We start from the raw sequence: 12,909 nt of genomic DNA, 5'->3' as shown, positions 1-12,909 counted from the left end.
TCCAGAAAATCTTCAGAAATGGTTAGTTATTGAGGGGGGTTTGGTAACCTTGGACCACAGCTGCAAGCCTGCAAAGTTAAATGTGTAAAACCAGCTCTTATGTGTAATGTAGCAGGCTTACATTAATATGCTTGCCTACTTAACGCAGACCTGGACTGAAAAATAAGTCAAAATAAACATACACAAGTCAAACTAACCTCCCGTGTAGTCTGCTCATCAATCTCTTTCTCCTCTTCCGCGTCCTGTTTGTCCTCTGTGATCGATGGATTTCTTCATTCTACCTTTGAAAAATGGCGATGACCCTGTGAAAGCTTCCGGATCAGCACTCACCTGTTATTGAGCCATACGGAAATATGGACCTTACCTTGCACATTAGTTGGCCTTTCAGTTATAACTGACAGCAACTGATATAGTGGAAAAGGGCCCTAGGGCTTTCGGTTCCGACAACATTTTGTCAGAATTGGAAGGGATCATTGTTAGAAGAAATTGTGAGCTTCTGAGAGGAACTGACGATGAGGGAAGTATGTAATATTAATTTGCAGGTACAACATGCTTATTTTAAATTATTTTACTCAGTTCAGGTTCCCTTTAAGAATGATAATGCGGTTCTTTAAGAAAAGCAGGATTTGTAATCTTTTCCAAAGCTTTATGATATAAAACAACTTCATGTTTGTATTTAAATATACATATAAGTATAAGCACCAATTAATAAGCATTTAAAGGATTGCTATCATATACCATGTGCAAAGAAAACTGACAAATGTGGAGCACTTTTTGTTGGCAACCAAAGAGTTTGTTATTGAATGAGACTGGGATTAAGGCATACAGTAACAGCTGCCCAGAATTTTTTTTCCTGGCTTGTTTAGCCACTGTTGCCTGCACAAACCCGTTTCTCAGCTGTTTACCGAACAGGGTAACACATGCAGGTGTGAGCTGTCTGCACTTGCGGTTTTCTAGCGCACACGATTACTAATGACCAGTTCATGAATATTGGGGACTCTTATATACTCTGAAATGGCATACCTATGAAATAGCCGCCGGGAGATTTGGGCGCAGGATACAGCTGATATATGGCTTACTCTGCTCCCGCACAAGTTCCCGGCGGCGCTAATTACTATTCCCCCTCCAGGACAGCATGGATAGTGGGGAATTATGTAATTCGGCTTCCAGCTATTGCTGGCGGCCAGATGAAAGTGTTTTAAAATAATTTGAGCTTTGTCTTTTGACAATGCCCAAATTACTCACTGAGCAGCACCACTATAGCCGTAATTCCTATTACGGCCTATGGTGGCGCCGGCTGCGCTCAAATCTCCTGCGCGGTTTTACAGCGTTTGTCTGAAATGAGCACAAAGTTCCTTTCAGGCATCCTACATTGGTGGCCTTACACAATACAACCAAATCGTTCAATTTTTCAACAGTGAATCTTTGGCTATTCAAAAAGTATGTTATTGGCCCTGGTGGGCAGTTCTCCTTGATTAATCTATAAAATCAATCATTAGCTAGCGAGAGAGGAATTAAACTGTGTATGGTAATCTTAGGACCAGCTGCTCCACTTTAGCTGAGTAGGTTGCTTTTATGTCAATCAGGGCTGTCAAACTCCAATCCTTGAGGGCCATATCCATGCCAGTGTTCAGGATGGACAGAGATATGGAGATGGGTGTTCTACTCTATGAACCACACCTTTCCTGATTTAGTTGCATCAATTAATTTGAGCTGTACCTAGAATGTGCTAGGACTTCGGCCCTTGAGGACTGGAGTTGGACAGCACTGTTGTAAGTAGTGGTGTGTGGAGATCCCCTCCCCACCAAGGGCTGTCACTATCTGCTGAGCCCAGGCCATGTACAGTACCTCCTATCTAGTTCCACCAGCCACAGCTCCCACACACATACAGTACATTGGGCAGCACATGCACCACTTAGGCCAAGGTCACACTTAACAGAATCACATACGTTTTTACACTATTTGGTATGGGGAAAGCTCATGCGATTCTGCTACGTGTGACCCTGGCCTTAAAGTTAATCTATAGGATACAGGACCACCAGAACTAAGCAGCAGCCACACAAGCCTACTTCAAAAGATAATGAAAGGGGGGGGGGGGGAGTAGGCTACACAATGGCCTCAATTCACTAAGCTTAAAGAGAACCTGTACTGAGTAAAAATATTTAAAATAAACACATGAGGTAACTTCAAATGAACATTACAGAGTTACCTTGCCATCAGTCCCTCTCAGAAGCTCACCATTTTCTTCTGACAATAATCCCATCCAATTCTGACAATATTTTGTCAGATCTGAAATATATCAGTTGCTGTCAGTAAAATATCAGTTGCTGTCAGTTATAGCTGAGAGGAAAACGGATGTACCAGGTAATGTTCATGTTTCCCTATGGCTCAAGTGGGCGATGTTACAGTTTAACTGTGTGCTGACCAGAAAGCTGTTATGGGGTAATGGCTATTTTCAAAATGGAGGGCGGAAAATTCCCTTGATCATAGTGAACAAATAGGACGCGGGACAGGAGAAAAACACTGAGGAGTAAACTACATGGAAGGTAAATATGACTTGTGTATGCTTATTTTGACTTTTATTCTCAGTACAGGTTTTCTTTAACTCCTGTCTTTAATAACTCTTCTGAGCTGTTTTACAGTTATCACAATTATATCACCATGGTGATAACTGTAAAACAGCTCAGAAGACAGGAGTTAAGTTTAGTGAATTGAGGCCAATGTGTACAGAATAACAGCAGGGGGCTGTGAGACCAATGTGCACATGCTGAACAGTCATCACTAGCTCTGCTGTAGGATTGTAAGATATAATGAATGGAATTTAAAAAAAGATGTTTCTTGCTGTTGGTGTGTGTGCTGACTTGAATGCAGCTGCACAACTGCTACTCCACTAACCTTTTCAGCAGCCCTTGTATGAACCAGTTGATGATTGCAAACTCTCCACCTAATAGCAGACCTTAATAAATCCAGGCCATGTTTTCTGTATCTTTGTTCCAAATCCTTTTGCCATATTTGTTGTTTAAGACATGAGGCATCTAATAAAGACCTACAATGGTGGCTGCATTCCATAGCCACAGATCTTCTCAGACTGCTATCGCAATACCCATGCTGCTTGTATTTCATGGTGGGTAGCTAGCAGTAGAGGGAGTAACTAAGAACCCGGAAATGTCACCTAATTTATTGCTTTTCAGGTAGCATAAGAGGTCCCACAAAACACAGGCATGAGTAAGGCATGTAGGTACAATTATATTTGTTTTCTTGGAAACTAAATGATACATTTTGTGGCTACCCTAGCAGAAAGTAGTGTACTTGCTAATTGGTAACCCTGGAGAGTAGGAGTTGGGCCAGTCACTGCGTATACTGCCCCAGTTGGCAAAGACAAAAAAAATTGAAAAAAAGCGAAGGTGTTTATTTCCATTTATCAGTCCCAAATAAAGAACATCTACCAACAATCATTAATCCAGTTCAACATTTTTGTTCCTCTCTGCAGATGACCTTTGTACCCTGGACGGTAACCTTCAATTATTTCATAAATGTTATTTTAAAACCCAGCATAGACTGTGATTGTGGCTGAGTTTTTCTTCATGCCAGATTGCTTTATAAACTTTATAGTTCAGTTTCTTGTGACGATTAGTTTATTAGTTTGTCCTGAAAAGCCTATTTGTCAAGTTCTGGAAAAGTTGAAAGGGGCCCCTTGTTTAAAGTGACCCTATAGTGTATCGCTGCTTTCTAATCTTGCTCCAAAGGCCCGTACCTACAATGCAGCCAGTGTTTTTTTATTTTTTAAATGAACTAAAGTTGGTTAAACGATGTTTAACAACGAGCAGTGATCGCGACCGTCATGGCGGATCCTGTCACAGACCATCGTTCCGATCACCTTAGACTCCTGCACTTATTACCGCGATCGTTTGCCGTCTCATACATGCGCTTTTCTTGTTCAGGCGGTACGCGATTGTGGGAGATGGATCGGGGATCGGCTCGTTCTTCGTGTTGCCCCGGATCCCTGATCCATCTTTTAGTGAGTACTGAGATTTAGACTGCCCGCTATGCAGCCTTAGTGCCTCACTATCCACAGAGGTAATTAATGATCTCTGCTCATCTGGTGGTGGTGAGGGTCAATAGCCAGTGCACAAATCACATATCCCCCTTGAGTACGCAGAGGCAATTTAGTGTTTAACGTGGCCCTAAGTTTCAGCGGGAGCCAGGTGAGCTGTCTTTCGACTTTACCCTGCACCCAAATTTACCCGTGGCCATTTTAAATGTACGCAGAAGGAAGAAATGGCAGCACATCCAAAACCAAGTTGCATATGAGTGACTTAACAGCAAGAAGGTGTGCAGAGCCTTTTAAAGGCATAAATGCAACCAATTGCATCTGAAACAGATGCTACAATTTACACTAATGGAGGATGTTCCCTTCCAAAACAGTTTGCATGCAAAACATTTCGTACTAGACACTTCCACCGCAGTAAGGTCATCCTATAGGAACGGACACTAACCTCTACTTTAAACAACCAGAAAACAATATGCAAACCTTCAGTTTTACCTGGGAGCAGCTAGCCATTAAATTAGAGGAAGGCATGCAGCGTGTACGCCCACTAGAGGCAGAGCACATCATTCAAGGGATCTTAGTATGTGAAACATGTTTTTCTTTTATCAGCAACTTTAATAACAAATGTATTACATGGTGGCATCCATGTCGTTTGAAACCAGCATTGTGTAAGCTGGAATTCTGTTATACAGGAAGCCTGTGCTGATAAGGATACAGTGACTGTTATTACCATTTTCTTTTTAACAATGCTATTCTCACACATCTGTAGTTATGCACCCAGTGGTGTCCATGCGTGTGATCTGCATATAGACCCACACAGTAGTCAGGGAACTAGCAGGAAGATGCATTCTATATTTTAAAATAGACCTGCTGCAAGGTTTGATGCTGGGTACACACCATACCATTTTCTGTAATGCTGGGAATATACAGCTTTATTCTGAGCCGTTTAGATGGCTCGATAGATAACCACTTCAGCCCACAGGGTTGAGATTTTTTTTTACATCTGAGCAACTTTCACCTCCCATTCATTTGCCAATAACTTTATCACTACTCCTCACAATGAATTGGTCTATATCTTGTTTTTTCCGCCACCAATTAGGCTTTCGGTGGGTGATACATTTTGCTGAGAATTTATTCTAAATTCATTTTAACAGGAATACTAAGAAAGAAATGGAAAAAAAATCATTGCTCAGCTTTTGGCCATTATATTTTGAAATTTATACATGCTACCATAATTAAAACCTATGTACTTTATTTACCAATTTCTCCTGCTTATTACACCATTTAAATTATGTCCCTATCGCAATGTATGGCGCCGATATTTAATTTGAAAATAAAGGTGCATTTTTTTCAATTTGCGTCCATCACTATTTAGAAGCCCATAATTTAATAAATCATATTGATATACTCCTTTGACATGAATATTTAAAAAGTTCAGACCCTTAGGTCACTATTTGTTTGTTTTTTTTTGTTTTTTTTATTATTGTAATTTATTTTTTATTAAAACTTGTGTCTGGGTATTTTTTGGTGTTGGAGGTAAACAGGGGATTTTAAATGTGTAAAAATGTATTTGTTTAATAAAATGTGGTTTAGGGTGTAGTTTTACTATTTGGCCACAAGATGGCCACAGTCAAAAAGTCCTGGGAGCGATCAATCTCGCTTCCAGGAAGAAGAAAGAAGACCAGAGCTCAGAAAAGCCGCAGCATTTGAAGAGGCGCTGTCTGCTTTTCTCCAGGGGGGTCCGATCAATGAAAGGGATCTATAATCCCTTTCATTGATCGCTGGGCTAACCCCCGGCGGCGGGAGCGCGCACGGGGGGGGGGGGGGGGACGGGGGACAGCGGGAGCGCGCGCAGCCTAACTGGACGAACATTTTAGTCCAGTTAGGCTGAAGTGGATAATTTCCGACATGTCTGATCTCCCGCCCGATCGTTTCCGTGCTCGATTCTGCATGGAGGACAAGGGGAAAAGATAAGGAAAAGGAGCGGAAGATAAGAGAATTGCCTGCTGAATCGAGCGTGGAAAACGATCGGGTGTGGAATCAAGCGGCAAAATCGAGCAGTGTATGCCCAGCATTATTTGGAAATGATCTATCTAACCATCTATCTGCCTAGCAATTAGGCATTGTTCTACTCACCAGAAGACAATGCACCAGGGATAATGACCAGTCTCTACCAGTACTTTACAGAAAATATTCTAATGCTGGGAACACTCGTTTCGTTTTCGCGGCAGAATCGTTCTGATAGATGCCTTCAATAGATAGAATTCCGTCATGTCCGATTCTCCGCTCGATTCTTTTCCGCACGATTTCTCATAGAAATGGAGAAAAGATTAAAAAAAACAAGCGGAAGATAAGAGAATTGAGCAGGGAATCGAATGGTTAATAGATCACACGGAGAATAGACTGCAAAAAACGTATCGTGTGTTCCCAGCATTACAGCAAATCTAACAGAAAATTGTATGGTGTGTACTAGTCCTAATGCTGGGAATACACAGCTCGTTTTTAAATTATTTAGATGTCTCGATGGATAATTTCCGACATGTCTGATCTCCCGCTCGATGTTTCGCCGCTGATAGCAGTGAATGGAAAAAGATAATGCTGGGCATACACGGCTCGTTTTTGCCGCTCGATTCTCCCGTTTGATCGTTTTGCCGCGGGATTCTGCAGTCGATTCTCTTATCTTCCACTTGGTTTTCTTATATTTTTCCATTCACTGCTATCAGGAATCGAGCGGTGAAATGATCGAGCAGGAGATTGGACATGTCGGAAATTATCTAACGAGCCATCTATCTGGCTCAAAAATGAGCCGTGTATTCCCAGCATAAGAAAAACAAGCGGGAGATAAGAGAGTTGACTGCAGAATCGAGCATCGAAATGATCGAACAGGAGAATTGAGCGGCAAAAACGAGCCGTGTATGCCCAGCATAAGAGACCATGCCCTGGACTAGACAGGAAGTCGGTGAGTGGGAAACCTAATACTGTACAGTTATGCACCCTGCATGTAGGTACACACGGATTTCACATACTGTATGTGAACAGCCATAATGTGCTTGGTTAGTTCACATGGTCGTGAAAAGCAAAGGTGGTTTTTGTTTATTCCAGTAGCTTTGTAAAACTGGCAGGCGCACTTTAAAGTGAACCCAGCACCATTTTTAGCACCCAGGCCATCTCAATAACACATTAAATATGCATGCCAACAATGTGACTTATTAATAAAAATTAAAAAAAAATGTACCTCCCTTTTTACATTTAGCAGAGGCGTTTATTTACCCTACTTCCTAGGCCTCCCCGACTGCAGAAGTTTCAGGCATAAAGGATTGATGTAATTGTTTTTATTGCACACATTAGCAGAGAGCAAACAGCTTAGTGCAGGGTCGGGGGTTTGGGGTGGTAGATAAAACACTGTGCTTCAAAGAGTTTACAGAAGCCACAGATGTTATCTTCACACCTTCTCCTGGTTAAATAATGGGCAGCTAGAAGGGAGGGGGGAACATGGCAGCTCCTATAGCTATTAGAAAAACAGGTAAAGAAAAGTGGTGCATGGTTCCCTTTAAATCCAATCAGCCAGCTTTCCTTATCCCACTTCTCCCTGGAAAGTCCAGGAGTTATAGAGCACTCGATTGCCAAGAATTCTGGTGTAATCTGCAACTTCAGTGACTTTAGCTATGTGTATACACAGCCAGTCCAAACACACCACAGCTGGCAAGGTAGAGGCTTGGTTGTTCATAAAATGACACAGTTCTAAAGTCTAACTCATGATAACTGGAGTATGAAAACACAAAGTGGGTCATAAGATAAAGAAATCACACTGTTTTGAAGCAGTGACTCATTGTTTTCATGTTACAGCATAATCCCTGGTTATGCATATGCCAGTAAACAGGCGCAAACAAGGCACAGAAATTAGTTTTAAAGTCTGAAATAATTCCAAGTCGCATGAATAGAGAATTTTCTGTGCTGGGGTGGAAGGAGCGGATGTCATATTTTGGACAAACCACTGGATTTTAATGATTTATAACAGAGCATGTTAAACATATTTGGGTTATGTTAAAGCTGCCCACAAGCATGTCCGAATCACTGGCAATCTCATGTCTGTGGACTCTTACAAACATTAGTAGGAAGGAAGGAAGTTTGGAAATGTATCAACCTTTCTATTTTCCCAAGTGCCTAGTCTGTCATGTTATCGGTTTTCTGCTCTCTATTGCCCATACCTCCCTATCATGATACAAATATGTACTCCAGGGTGATTCCCTTATATGGGCATAGTCACGTGAGCAACCAGCCCCTAGAGGTTGGCACAAGTAAAGAGAGAGTGTGTGTGTGCCGAGTTACCTGATTATTCAATCAAGCTGGCATGTCTTAATCATTAGCCTTTTGAGTCTGATTAACCTTTAGTAGGGATGTTTAATGAGATGTTAACAATTGATATTAATTCATATTCAGTGCCGGATTTGGACATTTTATGGCCAAAGGCCCGCTGTTACCATTCCCGCCCCTGAGTGGAGCATAGGACCAGTTCTCCACTGCTTGTCCCATATGGAAGCAAGGCAGCCACAGACTACAGTCCTGGCCAAAAGTTTTGAGACTGTAAAAAATATTGGAAATGAGAAAAGTTGGTGCTTAAGTTTTTGTAATAGCAATTTGCATATACTCCAGAATGTTATGAAGAGTGATCAGATGTATTGCATAGTCCTTTTTTGCCATGCAAATTAACTGAATCCCAAAAAAACCTTTCCACTGTATTTCATTGCTGTCATTAAGGCTGGTTTCACACCAGGACGTTGCGTTTTAGGGGACGTTATGGTCACATAACGTGCCCCTAACGCAACGCCTTGTGCTCCCTGCTTTGGACGTCAGAGTGAGCCGCGTTGTGCAGCTCACTTTGGCGTCCGTGATGCCGTGATGCGTACTCTTGTGCGCATGCGGCATCACGTGGTCCCGCCGGCCAATCGCTGCACAGAGCGGCCGCTCCAGGAAGTAAACACTGCACGTCACTGAGTGCAGTGAATATTAATTAGCCATGTGCCTGGCCGCTCTCCACTCCTCCCCAACGTTACTGAGCATGTGCAAGCAGTCTAACGCGGCTCTGCCGCTTAGAAAGTACTGCATGCAGTAGGTTGTCTAGTGGCGCAGCGTTACTATGTAACGCAACGTGGGCACTGTGAACAGCCCATTGATTTTTCATTGCTGTGCGGTGGGGTGCGTTACAGGCTGCTCTAACGTGCGCCTGTAACGTCCCACTGTGAAACCAGCCTCAAGGACCTGCTGAGATCATTACAGTAATCGTCTTGTTAACTCAGGTGAGAATGTTGACGAGCACAAGGCATTATTATGATCATTATGTCAGGCTGATTGGGTTAGAATGGCAGACTTGACATGTTAAAAGGATGGTGATGCTTGAAATCATTGATCTTCCATTGTTAACCATGGTGACCAGCAAAGAAATGCATGCAGCCATCATTGTGTTGCATAAAAATGGCTTCACAGGCAAGGATATTGTGGCTACTAAGATTGCATCTGAATCAACAATTTATATGATCAAGGAAAGAGGTTCAATTCTTGTTAAGAAGGCTTCAGGGCGTCCAAGAAAGTCCAGTAAGCTCCAGGATGGTCTCCTAAAGATGATGCAGCTGCAGGATTGGAGTGCAACCAGTGCAGAGGTTGCTCAGGAATGGCAGCAGGCTGGTGTGAGCGCATCTGCACGCACAGTGAGGCGAAGACTTTTGGAAGATGGCCTGGTGTCAAGAAGGGCGGCAAAGAAGCCACTTTTCTCCCAAAAAAAACATCAGGGACAGATTGATCTTCTGCAGAAAGTATGGCCAATGGACTGCTGAGGACTGAGGCAAAGTCATATTCTCAGATTAAGCCCCTTTCCGATTGTTTGGGGCATCTGGAAAAAGGCTTGTCAGGAGAAGAAAAAGTGAGCGCTACCATCAGTCCTGTGTGATGCCAACAGTAAAGCATCCTGAGACCAATCAAGTGTGGGGTTGCTTCTCATCCAAGGGAGTGGGCTCACTCACAATTTTGCCAAAAGACACAGCCATGAATGAAGAATGGTACCAAAACACCCTCCAACAGCAACTTCTTCCAACATTCCAACAACAGTTTGGTGAAAAAAAAATGCATTTTCCAGCACGATGGAGTATCGTGTCATAAGGCAAAAGTGATAACTAAGTGGCTCGGGGACCAAAACGTTGAAATTTTAGGTTCATGGCCTGGAAACTCCCCAGATCTTAATCCCATTGAGAACTTGTGGTCATTCCTCAAGAGGCGGGTGGACAAACAAAAACCAACTAATTCTGAGAAACTCAAAGAAGTGATTATGAAAGAATGGCTTGCTATCAGTCAGGATTTGGCCCAGAAGTTGATTGAGAGCATGCCCAGTCGAATTGCACAGGTTCTGAAAAAGAAGGGCCAACACTGCAAATACTGACTCTGCATAAATCTTATGTAATTGTCAATAAAAGCCTTTGAAATGTATGAAGTGCTTATAATTATATTTCAGTACATCACATAAACAACTGAAACAAAGATCTAAAAGCAGTTTAGCAGCAAACTTTGTGAAAACTAATACTTTTGACAGTCTCTCAAAACTTTTGGCCAGGACTGTAGGTTTGGGACCGCTGCGGTTTACATGTTTGGCAGTTCAACTGCCTTAGTGTGCCAGCCCACAGCCCGCCCCTTGCTTCCTGGTGCCCTAGGTGAAGGCCTATGCGGCCTTGCCTTAAATCCAGCCCTGTTCATATTCATTTTTTGCAAATGTTGCAGCTTGAAAATGGACCAATCAGTTGCAGAATCTATGGGGGTGTATTCTAATTTGTTAAGTTTCAGTGTTGAGATATATTTGCGTGTAAGTGTAACTGTCGGGCATAAAACCAAATATCAATTCTTTTTGATCTGGTAAACAAGTGATACAGAAGCTAACCAGGCAATCCAAAAGTTAAAAATCACTCTCTTCTTGTTGATAAATGATAACTCCCCAGTTTACCTGACTCTTATTTGGTACATTGCCACACAAAGGAAGTTGCAGGGCATGCTGGGTGGTCTTTTTTTGCTTCTTTACTTTCCCCTCAGACTTGACTAATGCAGCCTGATTGGCTGAAGCCTCTTTCCCTCCTGTTTTCCCCTGCCACACCTCTGTTCCTCTCTTATTGGCCAATATTTCTCATGCTGAGACAATGCACTTTCTATTGCAGAGCTGGGTGGGAGTGCCTGAAGACTGGGAGGAGGGCAGGCAATGTATACACAATCAGACAGGGAGAGTAATGGAGGAATTGACATCAGGATTGACTTCAAAATGGACACAGTTAAAATGGAGAATTCTAAGAAGGATTTACTTTTTTTTTTTTACTATAGAAAAATCACTAAAATCAAAACGTGCACTGACTGACAGGTCCTCTTTAAAGGGACAACTGAAGCAAAAGGGATATGGAAGCTTCCATATTTGTTTCCTTTTAAGTAATACCAGTTACCTGGCTATCCTGCTAACCCTCTGCCTCTAATACTTTTAGCCATAAACTCTGAACAACCATATGCAAATCGGGTGTTTCTGACGAGATTAGCTGCATGCTTGTTTGTTGGTGTATATGCTATGGTGAAGTCTCTTTCTTTATTCATACACAGTTTCATTAAGTGTTTACACCGGAAAATTGACTTTTCTTCATGGTGCTGACATAATATATGTGGGCGGGGCTTCTTTTTGTGGGCAGTGCTCCTCCCAACCTCAGCGTCATTGGCCTTCCAGTAATTTTACTGTGAGCATGAGCTTTAGTACACAAAACTTAGTACACAAACTTTCCTGAGGACTGACTGGGCTGATGACCCCTGCCAGGATGTAATGACACTAACCAGCATCGTGTAGAATTATATTTCTCACAATGAGTGTAAAAGTCTATATCAACTAAGTATTACTGAGAACTCTGGTGCAACAATTTCATCTCCCGCCTTTCCTGGTGGGAAGGACATTGCATTCTTTTTGACAAAGCTTTACATTACATACATTGTCCTTTATCACTATAGTGCTGTCATATTCCATAGTACTCTGTAATAGCGCTGAACATAACAAATAGTCCTGTTCTGTGACAGTTCTAGTTTATTGTATTTAGTGGTTTTGATGTTCTAGGATAGATTATGCAATAGAGTTTCCATCTATGGAAGGGTTTATGTGGTAAAGATAAGGCAATAGGAGTGGTTGTCTAGAAGTGCACCCGGTAAAGGGGCCCCTCTGTTAATGTTTGGGAAAGACCAGTACAGCACTCAGCACTGCTTTTGTCTTCTGAAGATCTGATATACTACAGACTTGAGACATGCTGTTTAATCATTTACATCCTTACGTGTTGCAATGAGAGAGCAGGATACCAGGTACTGTGTTTTCTCAGACTTGACTGATGCTGTATTCAGTTCAACTAATTTATTATTCAAAAGTTGTTGGAGTGGAGCGCACAGAACTAAAGTGACGCGACCGCCATTACCCCCCCCCCCCCCCCCCCCAGTAAGATGCCTGAATTGCACACATTAGTTCCTCCACCCGTACTGTAAGTATGAGATAAATTCCTCTGGTACTCTGTAAGGACTGACGATAAAAGGCACACTGGGCATTCACCCAGGCATGATTAGTCTACTAGGGTCCTGGTTCTATACATACAGTGGCTTGCAAAAGTATTCAGCCCCCTTTAAATTTTCCACATTTGTCACATTACTGCCACAAACATGAATCAATTTTAATGGAATTCCACATGAAAGACCAATACAAAGTGGTATACACATGAGAAGTGGTACGAAAATCATACATGATTTCAAACCTTTTTTATAAATAAATAACTGAAAAGTGGGGTGTGCGTAATTATTCAGCCCCCTTTGGTCTG

This window comes from Hyperolius riggenbachi, chromosome 1 (genome assembly GCF_040937935.1).
Source record: "Hyperolius riggenbachi isolate aHypRig1 chromosome 1, aHypRig1.pri, whole genome shotgun sequence".
In the NCBI taxonomy this organism is placed as follows: domain Eukaryota; kingdom Metazoa; phylum Chordata; class Amphibia; order Anura; family Hyperoliidae; genus Hyperolius; species Hyperolius riggenbachi.
Note: the sequence above shows the minus strand (reverse complement) of the source record.